We start from the raw sequence: 22,428 nt of genomic DNA, 5'->3' as shown, positions 1-22,428 counted from the left end.
ATGGATATATGTGTTTTTGTAGCTATGCAAGTAGAGGTAGAGCCGAAAATTCATGTATTCTTTCGGTATTTTTCGAGGTCTTGCATATTGCTTTTGGTTGCCCAAGAGCACTTTGCGTAGCCAAGGGGGTGTAAATATACTGAGCCTACTTTGGCTGATACAGTGTGGTGTATTTGTGTCTCAGGTTACATCAGATGGTAAATGCCAAGGAGAAGTTCCAGGTGTTACAAAAAATGTTGTTGTATTGCTTTCATTGCTTTTTGAATCATTTTGTGTTTTTTGTGTGTTTTTTTTAGTCCTCATCTCACCATTAGCATCTGCAAAACAAACAAAAAGCCCATTGCGACCTAGGCACCCTGGGCTTCTGTTACTGCATTGGCTTTGGGCCTAACCAGGCCAGATTCTTTGTACGAGTCTTGGTGTAATCGTTGGACCAAGAAAACATTAGACCAACCTCATTTTGGTACCCCAAGAAAGTAATGATGACCAAATGCTTTGGTTGTTATCATTCAAATGTCCCTGGTCCAAACGAGCCATACCAAATGCAGCACCCAGCCAGTTCTCATACAACGGGGGCCTGGAGTCTTTCCTCAGTTTGCAGATCTCCCTCCTGGCAATTAAAATCAAACGGAGAAATAAACCCATTTGTGCACTAGAAAGCGAATTTGTGAAATCATTATCCAGACCAAAAATTACTAATGCTAGGTTCAAATTAAGCTTAATTTTAAGGATGACTTTGAGGGCACGCTCGACGTTGTTCCAAAATCCTCTTAAAGAAACACATTCAAAGAATATATGTATGTCGTCCGCCTCGGTGAGCTTGCATCTTGGACACTTGAGGAGGAGCAAGGGGCAAATCTTGCTATTTTCTTGGGGGTATAATACAGTCTGTTGATAAATAAATGGTTCTTTTTAAGAGAGGCTGGCTTGACATGCTTTTATAGGGTTTGAAGCGATAATGCATATAGGTTAACAGCTATATCACTCAAGACGGATGAGTTCCAGACGAGGTAGGGTGGAGGGAGGTCTACATCGTCGGCATCCTGCAGGCTCCTATACCAGTACCTGACCTCCTTTTTAATAGGGTTTATATTTTGAAGATGGTACTCGATTTCCCAATTGCCACCTATGAGCTCTTTCTCAGCTGTAAACCAGGAGCACAATTGCAAGTATTTAAATTTAGAGAAGGAGCTGCCTATTTTTGATCTTAAGACCTCCCAAGGAAGAACTCTGTCAGATGATATAAGGTCAGACCAGATCGTAATTCCTGCCTTCTTAATAGGGGATGCAAGACTGTCTTCCAGGCATTCAGGTAGCCCGGGAGAATCCCAGATGGGAGCAAAGTCAGAATAGTAACCGATCCCCCATCTCAATCTTACTCTATACCACACATTAAGTGCTGTTCTTAAGACTATTAGAAAAACCTTCTTAAAGAATCTTGGTGGCCCCAAACTTATAGAAAAATCCCCCCCCCCCCTCGAAACTGGCCACCACAATCAGAATCTTCCCCCAGTTGGTTTCAACAGTGCGAGTGAGCAATGAGCGCATGTTTTTAAACTGAAAGGCAAAAGAGTACCAGTGCACACCTGGGAGAGCTAGACCACCCTTAAGGAGCCTCCATCTCAACTTCTTCCAGGATAGCCTGGCGTTTTTATTAGACCAAACAAAACTTCCTATTTTGCCTTGAATTTTACTCAGAACCTTACTGGGGAAGTCGAGAGGAATAGTGCTGAACAAATAGGTCAATTTTGGCAGGATAAACATCTTGACAAGGTTTACCCGGCCATAAACAGTGAGGGGTAGATTCTGCCATCTGGAAAAGAGATGGTCAATTTCTTTGGCCACTTTCCTCAGGTTTATCAGAGGGATGTCAACTAGATCTTGAACTATGGTTATCCCTAAGTACCTAAATTCCTTACTACTCCTTTCGACCCAATTATCTACGCTCCAGCACATTACCTCTGTCTTGGAGGAGTTAACAAGATATCTAGAATACAGACCAAATTTCTCCAGGGTGGCTTCCACCCTTGGGAGTACCTCGACTGGGTTGTTGGTATAAACCAGCAGATCGTCCACGTATAAGGCTAACTTACACCTGTAATCTAAAACTTGGAAGGGAGTGATTTGGTCATCCAATCTTAAGGCTTGAGCAAGAGGCTCGATGTAGATGTCGAACAAATAAGGACGAGATAGGACACCCGTGCCTCGTTCCCCTTGTTATATTAAAGCATGGTGTCAACAAGCCATTCAAAAAAATAACTGCAGAGGCACCCTCGTAGCATCTAATAAGAGTCTGTATAAAGGTCGAGCCAAATCTCATCGTCTTTAAGGTTTCCCAAAGGAAGACCCAATTGACCCGATCGAACGCCTTGGCTGCGTCAAATGCAGCAAGAGCCAAGGGCTCGGACTGTGCCATTGCTAAATCGATGCTATCTATTAGCGACAGCATTTGTTCCTGGATAAACGTCCCTGGGATAAAGCCCTTTTGGACTACGTTTATCAGCTGTGGAACTATCTTGACCAATCTCCCCGCTAAAATGCTCATAAAGATCTTATGATCAGCATTAAGCAGGGAGATTGGTCTATAGGAATCCGCTTTGAAGGGATCATTCCCCAGCTTTAAAATAAGGACAATCGTGGCCTCCTTTCAAGATTTAGGTATCCTACCATCAAGACTGTAAATGTAATTGAATAGTTCACACAGTCTGGGAGCTAACTCGTCCTGGAGGACCTTATATATTTCCCCAGGAAGAGCATCCATCCCTGCAGCCTTATTGTTCTTAATCTTTTTTATATAGAGTTTAATTTCATCTTCCGATATGGGGGCATCTAAAATAACTCGGCTGTCCTCTGTTAATACCGGTAATGCCCTATTTCGCAGCCACTCTTGGATACTCCCAGGGCTAGAAATTGTCTCCTCTTTATACAACTTGGAAAACATGGAGAGAAGGAACCTTTGCATGTCCTCCTGTTTACAGGAGGTTACTCCAGTCTCATTAATGATCAGTTTGTTGATATTGTTCTTGGCCCAATCAACCCTCGCTTTCCATGCCAAAAGGGCACCCGCTTTTTCGCCGTACTCGTAGTTTTCCATATTATGGGCTGACCACTGCGCTCTTACTTTGTAATCTAGCTTCCCCCTATATTCCAGACGCAGACGTTCTAGATCACTAAGGACCTGTGTTAAATTGTCTGGGTGACAACTCAATCTGTCCCCTTAAAGCTTAGAGATCTCCCTTTCAAAAATCTGAAATTCTAAAGCCTCTTCCCTATTCTTAGAACATATCAGACTATGCAGCTGTCCACGCAGGTGTGCCTTGAATGCGTCCCAGACGAAGTCTGGGAATGTTGAACCTATATTGACAGAAAAATAATCTGTTTTGAAATTTTAAGGGCACCGATGATTTCGGGGTTAGACAGCATTGCCCTTTTCAGTGTCCACCTAGAGTTGAGACTTGGCTTATTCCCTAAATATGAAAAGGAGATTGGAGCGTGGTCCGAGAGAATGCTTGGAAGGACAGAAATGTCTACTAGGTTCTCCAGACCCGACCTATCGGTAAGGATATAGTCGATTCTAGAAGAATGACCATGTTTTTGCTAAAGAACGTAAACCTTGTTCTGTGCCCTTTTTAGCCTTCCAAGCATCGACTAGTCCGAGCTCATGGATCATGTTGATCATAACCCGACGAGTACGGAAGGGGGTTAAGGAGGACATTAAAATCACCTCCGATTATTACCGGGGTGGTGACTTCTATTAATTTGGTCTGTACTCTGTGTAGGTAGGCTGGATCAACGACATTGGGACCATAAAATAAGACAATAGTAAGATCCACTCCCCCAATGGCCAACTGTGCTATTATCCATCTTCCAAATTGATCAGTTGAGACTGATTTTATAGTGCCTCCAGTGCCTGATCTAATTAAAATTCGCCACCCCCTTACTGTGAGCTGTCTGCTCAGAGGAGCAATAGTGCTCAACCCATCGATATTTCCCAAAGACGGCCTTACACTCCAAACGGCTCAGGTGAGTCTCTTGCAAGAGACAGACCTGTGCTGAAGATTGTTAAAGAAATTTCATAAATAACCTTTGTCTACGTGGACATCGGAGTCCGTTGATATTCCACGAGACAAAATCTAATCTTGGTACTCATTATAAATTACAGACCCTTCCAACTACCTGGACCTTATTCAAGCACTCTGGAAGTAGCTTACATCTTAAGACACAATTGAGAATGAGGACAATTTTTATATTTTTTCTCACTGCAGCCCAACCCCTGCTCCCCCTCACCCCCTCCTCCCCATCTCCCCCCAGTGACCCCAACAACGCCTCGCTACCCTGGGGAACCCTCCCTTCTCCTCTGAGCATAAGCCCTTTGGACGAGGACCCCTGGACATGACCATAGCAAGAAAACACAGTATAGAACGGGCCCAATCCCGCCAGGGCTCCAGCGGTACTTAACTATACACTTGCTAAACAAGAAAAAATATATAGAAAAAAAACCATCTTTTTTTCTTTGTCTTTTTCTTCCCTTAGATCAGATAGATGCCTTTACCATCCCCCTCCCCCGTTCCAGTTACACCCCACTTCCATTTCTTATTTTGTCTATTAGGGCATCAACTTCCTCTGTTTGGCGCAGGTTATACATATGATTGTTCCACATGATCCGGAGAGATGCGGGAAACCTCAATTGGGTCTTGGCCCCTAATGAATTTAAGATTACCATTCTTTTGGCCAGCTCCCACTATTTTGTTGCAGTGATATGGGAGACATTGGACCGGATGGAAAAGGAGAATGGACTGGGAACCTGACCAGCTTTCAAGGCTAGGGATAGTATTTTTTCCTCAATAGCGTACGTGAGGAAATTGACAAAAAATTTCCTTGGCCGTTGCTTTTCTGGGTTCCTCCTATATGGATCACGGTGAACCCTTTGGATGACGGAGGCCAGATCCAATTCCGGCAAATCTTTCAGGATGGTTACCATTAAAAGGGAGATCACAACATTTTTAATATCGTCCCCCTCCAAATCTTCAGAAAATTTAATATTTTCACCTTGTTTTTTCTTGAGTGGTTTTCAAAACGTTCTATATCGTCCTTGAGTTCCCTGTTTTGCTGTACCAATTTGTCCATCGTAACTAAGGAGGAGTGTAAGGCATCCTTAATCTTAGGAATCTATTACTCAAGAACATCTGTTCTCTACGAGACCTCTTCTACTTTCTGCGCCAACACCTCACATAAAGCCTGAATAGCAGCTTGATTAGCCTCTGAAGTTGAAAATCTTCTCCCGATATCCTCCTTTAAACTTAACAGGATGTCAGCCAATGACCCAGGGGGTATCCTAGTCGGAGGCAAGGGAGAAATAGGTGATCCAGCTAACGAGTCCCAGATGTGGAAGGAAAAACATCCACTTTCTCCTTAACAGAAAGGGTACCTGAGACATTTTCATGATTGTCTAATGCAGAAAAACTATTAGATAACTCCACTGATGGGTGGACAACCACCTCCTGGCCCGAAGGTGTATCTGCCTCGTCTGTTCCACCAGTAGAGAGGCTAGTAGAAGGTTAACCATTTTCTATGGATGGATAAAGGCCAGACAGAGTGGCAGTAGAAGCCATAGTGGGGTTTTTTATTCTGCCCCCTATCGGAGGTGGTGGATAGCACCTTGTAATACGTCTTCAATGATGGAGTTATTCTAAGTCCAGAAGACAAAACCCTTTTGGCTTTCCCCCTCCCCCTTCCACTAACTGGGGGGGGTACTCTCTGCAATAACTCTCCCTTTATCTTGTCTAAACAGTAGCCTTAACTTCTGTAATTGGGGGGGGGGGGACTGAGGGAGGTTTAGGCAAATCCGAGATAAGATTAGGAGCCCTGTTGCGCAAGGCATAGCGACAGATGGCTGGCTCTGACGTTTGTTTCACAGTCGCACAATGAGGGGTGCTGTAGGGGACAATGCTCCCACACAGGGGACGAGGGGGAACATGGCGGCCGGAAGTTAATGGCCGCGGCAGAGTTCCTCTGGCGTGTAACGCCTAATTTCGCCAGGAGCTGCAGCGGGCACTTTTGAGATGATTCTTCTTTTAAAATAAGCAATGTCCGATCCCCCGCTCCATCACCTTTAGTCCAGAGCACTTTTCTTTGAGGATAAATTCACGGCTTTGTGCGGCGCCTCTCCCGAGATCTGATGGTGTGCGAAGATAGGGGAGGAGCGGTCCTGGAACATTCGTGGCTTCGATTCGTGGGCGCGGCAAGGGAGTGGAGGCGGCGGATTCCCGGCTTGCAGTTCCGGGTCTTCTCCTGTGGAGCCTGCGCCCTCCAGTACGCTTCGAGTAGGAGGTGTGGCAGGCCGACGCTATTAACCGGCCGGGAGAACAACTTGGAGAAAGCTCAGGAGGCTGGAAGCAGCTTACGGTATCTATGTAGCCGCGCTACCGCCTTTTTTGTCAGTAAAGGAGGAGGTAAGGTCTTGGAATCTTTTCCTTGGGATTTATTGGACCCTCTGATTGTTTTGCCGGTCTCTCCCCCGGTGTGCCCAGCGAGATTGTAACCGCTCAGAAGGTAAATACAGCTGACACCGAAGGTGCCAATTTGGGAGCTCTCTACGAGCCTTATGCAACGCTGAGTGGGGTTGAAGATCTAGTTGGGACTGTGCTTTTTCGTGAGGGCTTCATTTTGTGGTTTTTGATGGTTTTGTTGTTTTTATTGTTTCTAAAGGGGAAGGATGTGTTGTATTTGTGTGTTTCACCCGATCTTGTGGATGGAACTTAAGGTGGGTTCAAGGGCTTGAGAGCTGTGAATTCGAAAAGAGGACGGTTGATGAAGCGGTAGGACGTGTGGGTCGTTACTTGGCTGCTCCTGTAAGAAGGATAATAAACACACTTATTACCTGAACCTGTGTACTTGTGTGTGTGTAAACATAACACAGTGCCTACTCAAGCACTGCTTACAGCTGTGATTGGTCTCAGACTGTCTTTCAATACAAAGGTTGGCAAATCTTGGATTCACTGGCCTACAAGATGTTGATAATGACCCTATGATCAGCATCAGTATCCCTCTCACCTCTCTAAAATGGCTGAAATGCTATGGATCCCAAGTGATGCTCATCAAGAGGCTCTTTCAACAGCATGCAGACCGCATTTGAGCTAGACAAGAAGTTCCAATCAGTGACCGGGCCAAAAAACAAGTTAATGAAGCCAGATAACCTACTCGATGTAATCCAGGCTGTCCACATAAGATGCAAGTGGCTGACTGGCTTCCCATAAAAACTGTATGGGAAGCCATCCTTTCTCGTAAAGACGGACCACCGAGGACCAATTTACTGCCCCAAAATATTTCAGGGTCTTGAAGTAGAGCTGGTTAAACATTTTAGAACAAGTCTTCACCACTTTTGCAAAACATGACTACTTTCTTGAATCCTGAAACAAACACTGCCTTATTGTAGAAAAATACAACAAGCATTGGCAATGTCAATAGGTCTGGCTTGTGAATGAAAGTGTCTCTTGTGTCTTCGATGGGTTTAGGCACTTAATAGATCCTCAAACATGTTCTCTAACTCATACATCCATTCAAAAACGTATTCTTGCATTCACCCCCCTACATTTGATTTGATTTATGATTTCTATAGTGCCCGAATCACCCCCATCGGGGTATCTCAGCGCTGTGACTGCTAATGGCCAGCCGAAGAAGGGTTAGAACAGTGTGGTTTTCAGCATTTTTCTGAAGGCCAAGAAGTTGGGGCATTGACGCAACTTGGGGGGAGCTGGTTACAATACCGCGGGCGAGGTGAGAGAATGCTTTACCGCCCATGCTGGCTAGTTTGAAGCGAGGGACTGGGAGGAATCCTTGATTACTTGATCGCAAGGTTCTGGGTGGCATGATTCTGACCAATTTTATGGTTAGGTATCTGGATCCCATGTTGTTCAAGGATTTGTGAACCATGCAGCATATTTTAAATGCAGTTTACTGAGGGAGGATTCCTTGGCAGAGATAAGTAAGGCGTTGCAGTAGTCCAGGCGGCTAAGAATTAGGGCCTGAACCAGACTTATGCGTGTGGATGTGGGTAGAAGGGGGAAGACCCTACGGAGGAGGCCCAGAGTGCGATAGCATGTCCCAGCGGTGTGGTTGACGTGTTATTCTAATGTAAGTTTCTGGTTGAGTTTAACCCGTACGTTTTTCACCACATGTTTGGGGGATGGGGCTGATCCTAGTTGGGGGCGTGGCTTGGCGCGCAATGGCAACGGACGTGAAACGGTAGAGCTCTGACCTGAACTCCCCTTCCCAGGGCCGTTTCTCCGTTTTCAGTATCCTGTTCGAGCCGCAGCTGTGAGCGGACCCGGAGATAACCCCCACCCACACGTCAGCCGAGTCTAAGGATCTTCGCCCGCTAGGATCCGCACCGGCAGAAGTGGTGCGACTGTGGCCGCGCTGGGCGATCCCGTCCCGGCGCGCCCAACTACGCGAGGCCGAGGCTTTGGCGGTAACAACAGGCCCAACGACGCGGCCTACTTGGCGCCATCCAGAGACGCCCACCGACCACGGACAGAAGCTGGGCGACCCCCTCGCCCCTACGTTACGACCGCCGCTGCAAGGCCTCCACGTGGCTTCATGAGCATTTGCGGAATGGCTGGAGAGGGGAAGCGCCTGCACGTAGCGGACACCGGTGGAGAGACCCTACGCTTCAGCAGGCCCACACCTGCAACGGAGTAGAGCGGGCCGCTTCGGACCTTGGCCCCGGTGTGGTCGTGCGGACGCACTTCAACTCCCTTCGGCCGCCCACAAGACTCACATCGGAGGGAGAGGGACCCTGACTACCTCCTGAGCCGCATACTCAAGTGGCCGACCCTGGTGACGGAGGAAGGCTGGGAGAGGCTGAAAGCGGCGACCTGACTACGCTGGCCGCCATACACGAGGACGGACTCTGGGGGTAAGGAGCCTGGACACTTGGGCGGTGGGCAGCTGAGGAACAATTGCAGATGACCAGGGCTTCCTTGGCCGATCCCCGACACGGCGGCGCTGACAACTGGAAATCCCCACACCCCCCCGCCTGTTGGTGGTGGACACACGCCACGGGTACAGACGGGGCATCACGATTGCCTCACTCGGTGCTTGAGAGGGGTGCGCCGACGTCTACAGCCATGCACCTGTAAGGAGACGTGACAGACTGCGCAGGGCCAACTCCACCACATATCGAAGCGATACCCGGCGGTGCTCCCTTGCTGGGTGTGCGCCCCTCCCGCCCACATTACTGGCTTAGGCAGAGGTGTACGCTCTGCGCCGCAGATGGCGCGGACAACTTTACGCCACTGAGTATTCCTCCTTCGCTCGCGGGGCGCTTCTATGGATCCCACTCATTCCGTCTTCCCCCCTCCCTCCCCCCCCCTCCGACAAGGTGATACGGGCCAGAGCTCACGCCCCCACACCGCTGCCATATTGCACGCAACGCACTTAACACTGCCTGTGCCACACTCACGTTCCAAAACGCGCACAACACATACCCTATTGTTCAGCAATGAAGTACTCATCGCCCCACCCCCACCTCAACACATCAGACTCTCACCATGCGACCTGAACGTGGGCTGTCCCAAGGACTACACTCCAGTGACACACTCGGTATGCCCTCATAGTGGCAACACCCCTTGACACACACACGAACCGCAAGATGCAACCCACTTCCCGTCCGCCAGACCTATACTGACACCACAACACTGCACTTATTCCCTTAAACACATGGATACACCCACCCACGCCCCCCCTCCCTTTTGCATATACTCCCCATGTTAATGTTCCAATGTTTTATCAATGCACTGGTCCCTCTCCTTGACCAGGCTCTTTGAAGTTAGTTCACAAAGACATTGTCGCGTTGCACGCATATCTCTGGTTATCACATCCTAGCCTACATATCGGGCCCCTTCCCTTCCCACAGATGATATAGCACAGCAGCGCTAGAAAGCGGCCAGAAGGAAATGACCACCGCGCGTACTACCTGAGGACGGGCAAGTGGGCCCGGGTTGTCTTATACAATACCGGCTCTCTCGCCCGAATCACAGCTACTGTGACGCGCCACATACCTAGGGCTACTGAGAGTAACAGTCATGGCCAGGGTGATTCCAACTAAACGTCACCGCCAACATGAGCCTCTCTTGCTAGGAATAATAAGCTACATGGACACTTGTTCATTGAAAACCTTGCGATGTCGCACGGACCTACCCTATGACTTCAGCGCCCCGCGCCCACTTGGAAGAAGAAACTCACCGACACACTTACCCATAACACTTATTAGTGGGAGCGGGCTGCGATCCGCCTGGCGACATTGACAACATTGCTTTATAAACAAATAAAAACTTACAGACCTGTACACCTATAACGTTAAGTGGTTTGCTGAATGTAAGTGCTGCAATGAAACACTTTACGCCGCCGAACCTCAGGGCTGTCGGCCATACAGCTGTGTTCATCTGACAATGTTTCATATAGATATTGATTCACGCGGCTGGCCTCGAGGGGTTGTAAGCTGGAAGCTGTGTAACAGGCACTTTGTACAATAAAGGTCTTTTTAAAAAAAAAATGTTTAAATGGGGCTGACCCTAGTTCCTCAGGCCACTAGTTGGGGGACCATTTCATCATTGCTTTTCCGATAGATCATAATTTCAGATTTTTCAGTGTTTAGCTGAAGGAGGTTGTCTCTCATCCAGTGTGCAATACCCTTCATACCCTCCGAGAAGGTGGATTGTATGTTCGTGTCCGTTTTATCAAAGGAGAGAAGAAGTTGCGTATCATCAGCATAGGAGATAGGGATAAAACAGAGCAGCCTCAGTAGGCCAGCCAGGGGGGTCACATAGATGTTAAATAATGTGGGCTCAAGCAGGAGCCCTGCGGTACCCCCATGGTGACTTTGGTGGTTTGTGAGTTGAAAGGGCCTACATTTGTGGTTTGCGTTCTGTTGGTTAGGTAATCGGTCAACCATTTAGGGCTTTCCCTCGGGTGCCTATGCCCTCGAGTCGCTGGAGTAGAATCTGGTGGAAAATGTTGTCAAATGCTGCGGACAGGTTGAGCAGCACCAAAAGTACTGCTCGACCTTCGTCTGCCAGCATACCGATGTTGTCTGTTACTTCCACTAGTGCTGTGTTTAGGTCGAAATCCTGACTGTGAGTGGTCTAGACGATTTGAGGATTCAACAAATTCCGACAGACGCTTGTTAATATGTTTCTCTAGGAGTTTGATGTAGAGGGAGCAGAGAAATGGGACGGTAGTTAGAGACATCATCAATGGGGATCTTAGGGTTCTTCCTGATGGGGATGATCTGTGCTGCTTTCCACTCTGATGGGACGCTGCCTTCTTCCATAGATCTATTGAGAGTTGAGCAAATGGGAGCAGCTAGCGTCTTGGATAAGAGGGCAGAGGTCTTAGCAGGTATGGGATCTAGGGGTGATCCAGATTTGACAACTTTCAGCAATGATTCCACTTCGATTGCTGGAAAAGATTTGAGGCTTAGAGCGTCAGTAGCAATAGGGGGAGGGACTATGAGGATAGAGGCTGGAGCTAATCTTTTGGTAGATGGTTTCGATTGTTTCTGAAAAGTGATTTGCAATGCTGTTGCACAAAGTTTGGGAGGGGGCTACTTCGGTGTGACAAGCCTGGGGGTTGATAAATGAGTTCAACACTAGGAACAAGGTGCGAGAGGAGTTTACAGCGCTTTCAAGTTGTGCTATAATGTGCGTTTTCGAGCAAGTTTTATATTTTTGTGATATGCTGCTAATGCAGTTTCGAATATTTCCTTTTCTTGCGGGTCTTTGGAAAGGCGCCATAGCCATCCCTGTTTCTTACATTGACATTTTTCGGATCTTAGATCGGGGGTATATCATGGGGTCTGAAGAGGTTTAGTTTTGGTCGGTAGTGATTTCAGAGGGGCTAGACAGTCAATAGTAGTTATCATACTGGCTGTGAAGGACATTCACAAACTCATTCTTGCATTCACCCTCTGATCCAAATGCAATAAAACACACACAAATATTCAACAGCATACTGAATAGTATTGCTATACACTGCTCACTATATCTGACTTGTCCCCTATATGCACATAGTGCCCCAGAATGAATTCTCTTTTATCATACTTGTTTAATGTTTTTTAACCAAATATGCTGATATTAATTCTATCTTATGAGACTTTTAAATAACCCTCTGTATTACAGGATCTTTTTCTCTTTTTATTGTACAGATTCTATTTTATTGTACATATGCTATTCGATGCTTTTATGACACATGCTGTCGAATAAATCTATTTTGAATTGAATTGAATAGTATACATCCCTAATGGCTTCCCTACCCTCATCTGTGCTGCTGCCAGAGAAAGACAAATGGTCTGGCTTGACAGCACAACTGGCCCCAAACACTTTTGCGAACATTACTAAAGCGGGGCTTTGACTCAGCCAAAACACCGGGAGCCAGGAATACATATTTTTGATTAGGCAGAAGTTGTGTGCTTTCACATAAAAAACACTTGCCCTCCAAATAGAGTTCATCATTTGTCTATCCAGCTGTCTGAGCTTTGGGCATGCCCTTGAAAGTTTAAGGTCAGGTAGCTGGATAAACAAATGATCATAGTTGCACGAAGGGCAAACACTTTTTAGGTCTAGCCTACGTGTGCATGCGCTAGCGCAGGCACTCTCACTTGCAAGACTTTCGTGTTGAGTAATGGGCTTCGAGTCGCTCACTGCCTACAGTTGGTTGGCTTCATGGTCACTCTCATTTTCTGCATTATAAATGGGCAGTGCATGTCAGGGGTGACTTCATTTTCTTTCGGTGGAGCAGGGACCAATCGCTGATTGCTTCCTATGGATTAGGGTCCTTCCACAGCTGGCACTGTGATTTAGGTAGTATTTTTTATTTCTTCTTCACCTGCCTCAATCACAGTGCCACAATAAGAAGGTGATGCATAGAAAGCTAGAATTAATCTCAGCAACTGGCCATCTCTCAGGCAGCAACCCAATCCATAGATTTTTACTCACCATGCCACCTCAGTTTGGACCCAGCCTTGACCCTGCTCCTCATAGGAACAGTCCAGTCTAAACTGCCAAGCCAGGTCCTCCCGGAACGGGAATACAAGCATCCTGGGATTGGTTTCACCCTGATAAGAGCCCATCAGCCAATTTTTTCTTGATTCGAGTGGAACAGTGAGCACGGGATCCCCGCCTGGGCATATCCCTCGACTCGATCTATCGACTCGATTTCAGCAACGCCCTGTACTTGGGGGCACCGGAATATGTGCTGCAAAAACTCCAGCGGGTCCAGAATTGCGCAGCACGCACGCTGCTTCAGATCCCACGTAGAGCATCAATAGAATCCGGGCTGAGAACCCTACATTGGCTCCCCGTCAGGGAGAGAATAAAATTCAAAGCCCTGTGCGTGTCCCATCAAGCCTTCTGGAGAACTGGCCCCAAGATCAACCATTCCCTCCTCTCCCCTTACTGCCCCAGCAAACAACTTCGAGCTACTCACGCTTTTTTAGCTGTAGTCCCCCGGATCAAAATATCAAGAGCAGGAGGAAGATCCTTTTCGCTCAACGCGGCTAAGTTGTGGAATTCACTCCATGTACATCGAAGATCGTATCCCAACCTGCTATCATTGCACAAACAGCTTAAAACCTTCCTCTTTACCAATTGAACTCTTCTCCAAGCTGTTGCTTCCTGAGACACAATTTCTTCTTCCCAGCGCTTGGACGCCTAAGGGCAGCAGTCGCGCTTAACAAAACCCCTTTTCATTTCATTTGACTTGGGCTGTCAACTGCAACGACAACAAGGTGATGGATGGAATGCTTGAACTAATCTTGGCCACTGGCGATTGCTGGGGCCGCATCACAATCCATCGTTTTTTTCCTACCGTGTCACCTCAGTTTGGACCCAGCCATATGCAAATCAGCCTTGACCCTGCTCCTCAAGGGAACAGTTTAGCCCTACTTGCCAAGCAAGGTCCTCCCTGAACCGGGATACAAGCAACCTAGGACCGTGAGGCACTGGGGCCCTGACACGATAACCTATATAACAAGAAAACGCTCAGATGATACAGCTGTCGAATGACTATTTCTAAAAACAACTTACAAATGTCGAGTTTTTTTCTTTTTATGAGAATTTTGCAGAAGTCAGTGAGTGGCTTCATGCAGTTTGCTGGTTACACATACTGACATTTAGTCTAGTGGAGACTATCGTTTTCTATATTGTTCCAGAAAGCAGGCTGCAGGCCTTCAGGCCCCAAACCTCAAACCGTGGACTTCAGAGTGTTGGTGACAGGAAATGGATCATTTGTTAGTGCTATTTCTTAGTTTGAGTAATGTGCTTTTAACATGAACATTTTGCAATTAGAACGAAAACTCAGATGTCCAGAATGTGCTTTCTTGACATTGACCAAACTAGGCCATGACTCCATCTTAGATTCAGGAGCCATGATTACTTCATGTTTTCACTTCTCACTGACACTGCACTCAGCATACTGTGCACTGGTACTTGCTGCTCCTTAAGAGCCCCAAGGAAGCCCTTCAGTTAGATAGGTGCTTTCCAAGGCCTCTTCCTGTTCACTCACTGTAGTCTTATTCACTATACAATTGTTTATGTAACTGGATTTGTGGTAACAAGTCCGATGACATTAGGTCAGAAGTGGACTCATTATTCAGTTTGGGGGATAGTGCTAGGATGGGGGTATTATATGACATTTTTGCAATGCTGTAATGTGAGTCAAAGTTTTATTGTTACATCTGCTCCCCTGTGTGAACTCCCTTGCTTTGTATGGTCAAAGTGTCAATAAAAGAACACGTTTTTGGTCTTTTTCTTGAGCTAGGGATGCTGCCCATTTTTCTAATAATTTGCTGCATATTCTGGAACTTAGACTATATTGCTCATTCTACATCCATTTTGAGTGATTTCTTGGCTACATGGTTGGAACTGAAATATTATCCACTGAGATAGATTTTTGCCTTCTGTATTGCACTTTAAAATTTACATAAACCTTCATGGTTTTTAAATTACTAATCTAGACCTCTTTTTTTGAGTCATGGCTAATTCTTATTGACTGCTACTTGAAATGCTGTTTGGAACCTTCTCTTTAGAGGCTCATTTCTTTATTTATTCTTAAGGAGAACACAATCTCAGATCCAGCATATGGCGCTTTATTACTAATATGACAGATTATCATCAGAAATAGCACACAAAAGTTGTAATCAAGCTTGTTTGACTTGAAACACACAAGTCCAAGGGGCTACAAGGGAAGACAATGTTTTAGGAAAAATGGCTCTGAAGTTTCAGTACACACGACTCCAGAAGCTAATAAAAGTGGAGGGCAGTGCTGGAACCACTCAGCTGGCACACACTTGCCCACATCCCTTCCTCCACACAGCATCAAGGTGGCATCTCTAGGTCCAGAAAGCAGCAGAAGCTCTGAAGGAGCGGTACTCACCAGTAGTCCACCTCACCAGAACATCTGAGTGGAGCGCATATGGTGGCCTCAGCCATTCTAGGAATTTCAGATGAATACACTTTTAATATATACATGGAATGGTCAAATAGGCACTACAAGCATAGCTCCTCCTCTCATATGTAACACGAGCATGCACACACAGAACTTCGCAGGCAATGAGCACAGCTCTGCTGGGCATGAGGTGGCATGTGGTTCCTACAATACTTGTGCCTCAAGCGCAGAAAAACATTAAAAGGCAAAATGAACTGGATGTTCCAGCAGTCATTAATAACTGCATTTTTTTTAAAACAAAAAAAACATTGGCAAATGCAATAGGTCCACCCTTGAGACCTATTTGGTTTGCCTGTGTTTTTTAGTGATGCTGTACACAATGGGTACTTGCAAATATGTCCCAAGGGCTAAAAAGTATGGTCTGTGGTGTGGCGGAGGGCTGCACTGTTGACAGAAGGGTTGGGTTCCGAGAGGGAGGTGGATGCAAGGTGGACTTGGTAGAGTGAAGCAAGTGTATGGTGTGGACTGCGAGTTCAGAGTTATTGTGAGGGCTTTGTTCCATACTGCCTACTTAATTATGTTCCTAGTCTCTAGACATGATACACATTTGATAATACTGTGTTAGACTGTATCTAAGTCATCATCCATCTAACGGACCCTGGGGTAAACTTTCTATGCTATCTATTGCTACATTTAGCAGGCCAAGGGATTAACTTGATTCGGAATGAAATAAAATCTTCTGCCTGACAATTTCCTTATTCCTTTAGTCTATCTGTAAACATTAGGAATTCTTAGAGTCAGGCTCACTTAAGGTAGCAAGTGCTATAAAAGCTATTTTACAAATACACCCCCATAGACACTGGCACTTTAAGTGTTGCTGGTAAAAGGAGCATATCGGGTTGTCCTTCCAATTGTTGTTTGTAATGTCTGTGCACACATTTCCTCTGCTGCTTACATCACTGTGTATTTTTAGATTCTTCTGAGAAGTCCTCTGAATGGGTCTCCGCACTGTTTCTGGCAGGTCTTACTAACACATACTAACAAAGGGAGAGTAAGGGTATACTCATTCACTCTCTTACCCCTACTAGATTATTATTAAACAACAGAAGAGTGAAGGACCAACAAAAACCCCAGACAAGGGTGTGATGGTTAAGTGAAAGGGAAAGAAAGATAGGGAAATACAACACATATAAAAAGGTTGTTTAAGAACCCTCACTCACCAATCTAGTGGTGACATGCTTCATCACTAGATTCCCACTGGAAAGACCTAATGTCTTTCCAGTGTGCTACAATGCCTGTTTACAGCGGAGCTGGTTCTTGTGTGTGTTGAGGGTGTGGAAAAGAAGCCAAAATTGTGCTAGGTGAGTGCAAAAAAGTTTAAATCTAAAGTGCGTAGTCGTGACTGTCAACTACTTTATTAATAGTCCAACCAGCACTGATTAAAAATAGTTATGAGTGGAAACATAGGATTGGTCTCGTCTATCAGGGACACCTAGTCCACAGTGAAAAATGAATTCAGGTCAACATGTTTCTGCTTTTAGGAGCCCGAGTCGCTCAGCTTTCTTCAGGACCAGATCGTGTGATCCTTCGGTGGTGTACACGCACTAAGGTGCACCCTGCCGTAAGGATTTTAGTGTTAAAAAGACAAAAAAGGGGGATTTCCCGTTATACTCACGGCTAGAAGCCGTTCGGACCCACTCAGCAATTTGCTAGGGTCAGGTACATGAGGAAGAAGATTCTCAAACCACATGGGCAGACGCGATGGAGGGTTATTTTCACGTCGCATATATTAATGCAGACGACTCCCCACAGACTACCTAGTCTGTCAACACCGCGGCCCGACTACATACATACATATTTCAACCCACACAGACTGAACACCATAGCAGGCAAACAGAAAAATCATGTCTCAGACGCGGGAGTGAAGATGCCGACAATATACAATGGTGTGAAGTTGGTCAATGATAGCTGGATTTTGAGGAAGGCTCACTCACGAACTACAACGTGCGACAGGATACATGGACATGGGAAAGCTACACTAGTGCAGGATACGCATTAGCCCTAAACCCTCACCTTGCTAGGCAGCCCCTAGATCTATATACCTGGGGCTCGTAGTTGCCCAGAGGGCCATAGCACTATATTGGAAATCCACTGAAGGACCTCCTCACAGCAGAAGGAGGACTGAAAGTAAGAAATGGGCACTGGCTGAGGGATCAGCAATGCGATGTGAGGAGAACAGAAACCTCCACAGGTACCCATTGCAGGTGAGTGGAAACGCACACTAGACAGCTTCCATGGGCGAGATGAGGACACCAGCATCCCAGCTTCCCCAACAAGAGCGACAGCTGGATAGGACCCACTCACGAGAACACATGTGAGTGATAGGATACCTTAATCATGCAAAATATTTGTGGGGGAGAGGGGGACACGTTAGTGTGTGGCAGCGGTGATAGCAGGTGGCAGGATGGTACAGTTCAATGTTACGAGTTTGATTTTACTAAAATGTCGATATTTCAGGAATTAATGCAAATTTACCATCTGTGAAGACATAATGAACAGACTGTATAAATCTATCTCGTGTGCAAACAGCTGAGAAATTAGCAATGGCATGATGATGATATGGAAAAAGGCAGAGTGCTGTTGAATGTTTCATTTTAAAAAGTTGTAAAAGCCAATAAAAATATATATTTTTTTAATCCACAAATGGAGCGTCAAACTTTCTACCTGCTAGAACATCTCCAGAGACAACTTGTGGGATTATGTAAACAGTCTGCTTAACTGAACGGGTTGGCTTGTCCCTTAAAATGGACTTTTGAAAGGGACTGTCCATCAAGGACCATCTGTCTTGAACTATTAATGAATGTAATGTTGTATTCAACATCCATGGGATATGGCATCTAATGTAACCATAAAAGGGGCTTCTGGATGCACGGTCAGACATTTGGACAGATTTCCCGGATTCAGCCACAACTGCAGTACAAACTGTTTCTGGTGTCACTGAGACTATTGATTGTAATGGCTGAAAAACTGAGTGGCAATGACTCTGAAGATGCCACAACTGTAGCCAAAGAGAGTGTCTGAAACATGCTGACTCATAGGTTTGGTTGGACCTAATCCACATTCTTACTTGAGCATCCTGAAGGTCCTACAGGAATGTTAACAAGAGAAAGAAGACAGGCTTGTCACAATTTGCTCCCTGTGCTCTCGTGTCCACAACCAGGGGGCGAACTGTGGGGCTTTCCACTGTCCTAATAAGCTTCTGGACCCTCCCCTTCATGCATATACTGACTTCCAACCATTTGGACACTATTTCGGAATGGACATCCAGTCCCAATCCATGCCGGGTTTTATAGAAGCCAGCCTGCTCATTCCTGAAACCTCATTACCTAGAATTCACTGCTTTGTCTCCACCCCTGAAGGCCAAGGATGGGTGGAGGAATTCAGCACACCTGTGGCTGGCTGCTGCTAGCCTGCTCACACCTGATCCATTTGATTACTGTGAGTTCTTTTAAGCCCCAGCTCCCTTCGTCCAGGGTTGGTCATTGTAGCTGTGTCCCGGTGAGACCGAACCTTGTTTCCAGAATTCCTGAGCTATAGCTATTCCTTGTGTCTGAAATAGCACTGCCTTCGATTTCTGTCAACATAGTCTTGGTGATTTCCCTTTTTGCTCTCCTGGTGAGGCTACATCATCACAAAAACACACTACTTAAAGGAGGGTCTAAGGGCTAGTTTTATGACTCTAAACTGGACACATGCCCCACTCGTGAAGTTACAACAACAATAAGGTATCCAGGAGTCACGACTTGGTGTTTTAACTCGGGACTTACCACCATGTGACTTACAAATTAGACTGTGTGTTTATTCAAGTGTAAACCGACATTCAGTATGCAACTAGGGCAGGAATTTTTCCCATCAGTTGCCGCTCTGTACCACCATTATCACATCATTTGGGTCCTCCTTACCCAGGAGTTAGTACACAGAATCGGTCACACTGTGAATGGTGTGAGGACTATGTGAGTAAGGAGACCGATGTCATATGTGTTTGTCGGATGGTATCTTAAAAGTGATGTCGAAAAGGTTACATCTGAGGGAAGCAGTGCAGTGAGGATGAAGTGAAGGTGAGTAAAATTAGGTAGAACTGAGTAGAAGAAGTGATTTATTAGTTTCTCTCAGACCCCTAAGACTAAAAACAAGTGAAAAGAGTAGATTTGACAAAATATCTACTGGCAAGTGGTCAACATGTTTCTGCATTTAACTGGATGGTTTCCTATGCATTCGTCAGGACCTAGATTTTGCTACTGCTTGCTTAAATAAGTGAGATAAAAATAAAAGGGAAAAATTTCACCTGGATATCAGGTGTAGAATCTCCGCCACAGTCCAATACTTGTGGGGAAGGCGCCTCACCTCGCCTCCCCAGAAGAGCCCAGAGGGACGCTTGGAGACACCGACGGAGAGAGCGGTGCTCCTATTTTACCTGAGCTGCTGCCAGGTGAGGTGAGGCGCCTTCCCCACAAGTATTGGACTGTGGCGGAGATTCTACACCTGATATCCAGGTGAAATTTTTCCCTTTTATTTTTATCTCACTTATTTAAGCAAGCAGTAGCAAAATCTAGGTCCTGACGAATGCATAGGAAACCATCCAGTTAAATGCAGAAACATGTTGACCACTTGCCAGTAGATATTTTGTCAAATCTACTCTTTTCACTTGTTTTTAGTCTTAGGGGTCTGAGAGAAACTAATAAATCACTTCTTCTACTCAGTTCTACCTAATTTTACTCACCTTCACTTCATCCTCACTGCACTGCTTCCCTCAGATGTAACCTTTTCGACATCACTTTTAAGATACCATCCGACAAACACATATGACATCGGTCTCCTTACTCACATAGTCCTCACACCATTCACAGTGTGACCGATTCTGTGTACTAACTCCTGGGTAAGGAGGACCCAAATGATGTGATAATGGTGGTACAGAGCGGCAACTGATGGGAAAAATTCCTGCCCTAGTTGCATACTGAATGTCGGTTTACACTTGAATAAACACACAGTCTAATTTGTAAGTCACATGGTGGTAAGTCCCGAGTTAAAACACCAAGTCGTGACTCCTGGATACCTTTTTGTTGTTGAGGCTACATCATCGCCATCACATTTATATGGGAACATGCCACATCTTCATATGGAACCCTTTTAATGGTAGAAAGATCTATTCTTCTTGTATAAGAATCCAAGATGTTCCAATATTGGTCTCTTGATTCTTTCTTGTTGCTCGGCATGTCAGATCCTGATCTTCTAGACAAATGAAACCAGAAAGAACCTGAGTTTGTGGATGCATGTTTTATTTTTGCAGTATCAAAGTAACACAAGAAGGGAGTGAAGAGGTAATGCTCAAAAGAGCAGAAGAGGTAGATACGTCCTCCTCAAGTAATATTGTCAAAAAACAAAGGGATCCACCCTTAAATACATAGTTGCTTTGATTTGAGTGTAGAAGGGATCTCTTCTAGGTCCTGATGAGAAGCCAGGGGAGGGCTTCGAAACATGTCGACACAGGAGAGAGACACTGCTCATTAAAGCATAGTATCTCCATCTCATTCCCCACTTTTAACGATAGCAGCTCAAAGGAACATTAACATTTATTTTTTCCACTGAGCCAGTTATTTTTTAATTTTTCACCATTCACCGTTCACTCACTTCTGACACTTTCACTCACACTTCTACACCACACATAGTATTGTATTTCATAACCAGTGCTCCCACGTAGTCGTAAGTCATAGCACTCCACGTCCCGCAGCGGGGCTGGAAGACCCCGATGATGAAGCATGCCACCAAGGGTGCTTTTAGTGGGTGAGGGGTATTTAAACAAAGATGTGTGCTTTCCACCATTGTATGAGACGCACGTAGCCTGGAGGAACACTTCAATACTTTCCCATAATGGTAGATCCTTTTATTTTTGCAGTATGCTTATCCATTGTGAAAAGATAGTGATTGGACAGCATAACATTAGGTTAATGAACTACTCAATCAAGCAGTATCCAACAAACAACTACTTTAAATGCTGATCAGTCTGTCTCTAAACAGATTCAACCTGAGACCTCTTTTTATCTGCTTGGCTGAAAGAGAAACCCAGTATATGGGCAAAACACCATTCCTACTACATTTGAGCTAAGCACGGACACTATCCCGTCACTGTAAATGGGAGGAAGGAGCTCCATCAGAGCATAACAAGCACCACGACCTAGGGTAATGCATTAACGTTCCGTTTTCCCAAACAAATCCCACTATGCCAGGCTTCTCTTTAAAAAAGCCCTGTATGTGTGGTGCACGGGAAAGATTTACTTGTGTGGTTAAGGAGACAATGCAAGAACTATGCTGAGGGGTGGTGCATGTGTTCTATGGTCAGAAATGGAACTAAGTAATGCAGGTAATCAGTGGCTGGCAACAGAACTAGACTTCTATTGTGAAGTTTAGTTTAGTTGGAATTCAGCAGTGAGATGGGAAAGAAAATCGGTGAAGAAACGTGTTAATATAGGACAAGGAATACATCAAATTCAAGTGGTTAAATAAATGTGGCAATGCATGTGTTGCTACTTAATTTGTACACCAAACAATATAAATATGGATAAATACTGAGAACAAAGAGAATGTTATTCTTTTGTTGTCTTTGAGGAGGAACATTTGACACCAGTAAGAAGTTACGAATATTCCTACATTCTATTGGCTCTGAAGGTCAACCTTTCTAGAGATAACCCCCTAAACGTCAAGGAGCGGGAGAGAGAACTGCTTTCGCACAGGATATTGAAGACCTAAATGTTTATTGTGTGTGGTAAATACATGAATATAAATTCTTGCAAAGAAACAAAATAATTACAAAATCTTATTTGTATGTGTTGCTAGACTCAAAGTTGTCATTTTCATGCAAATGTTAAACATTCATCAAGTTAATAAGAACCAAATAGTTATGCCTGTAAACAATAGTACAAGTCAGGA

The 22,428-nt window shown here is 45.4% G+C and overlaps 1 protein-coding gene across 1 annotated transcript in view; it reads right to left on the bottom strand.

Annotated features, from left to right (window-relative positions):
• Positions 1-22,428, bottom strand: part of LOC147662124 (WD repeat domain-containing protein 83-like) — a 159,989-nt gene that overhangs the window by 133,301 nt on the left and 4,260 nt on the right. The gene's annotated exons all lie outside the window — the stretch shown is intronic.

This window comes from Lissotriton vulgaris, unplaced genomic scaffold (assembly GCF_964263255.1).
Source record: "Lissotriton vulgaris unplaced genomic scaffold, aLisVul1.2 SCAFFOLD_261, whole genome shotgun sequence".
Taxonomy (NCBI): Eukaryota; Metazoa; Chordata; class Amphibia; order Caudata; family Salamandridae; genus Lissotriton; species Lissotriton vulgaris.
The sequence above is the reverse complement of the archived record's forward strand: the minus strand, read 5'-3'. Positions and strand labels throughout refer to the sequence as shown.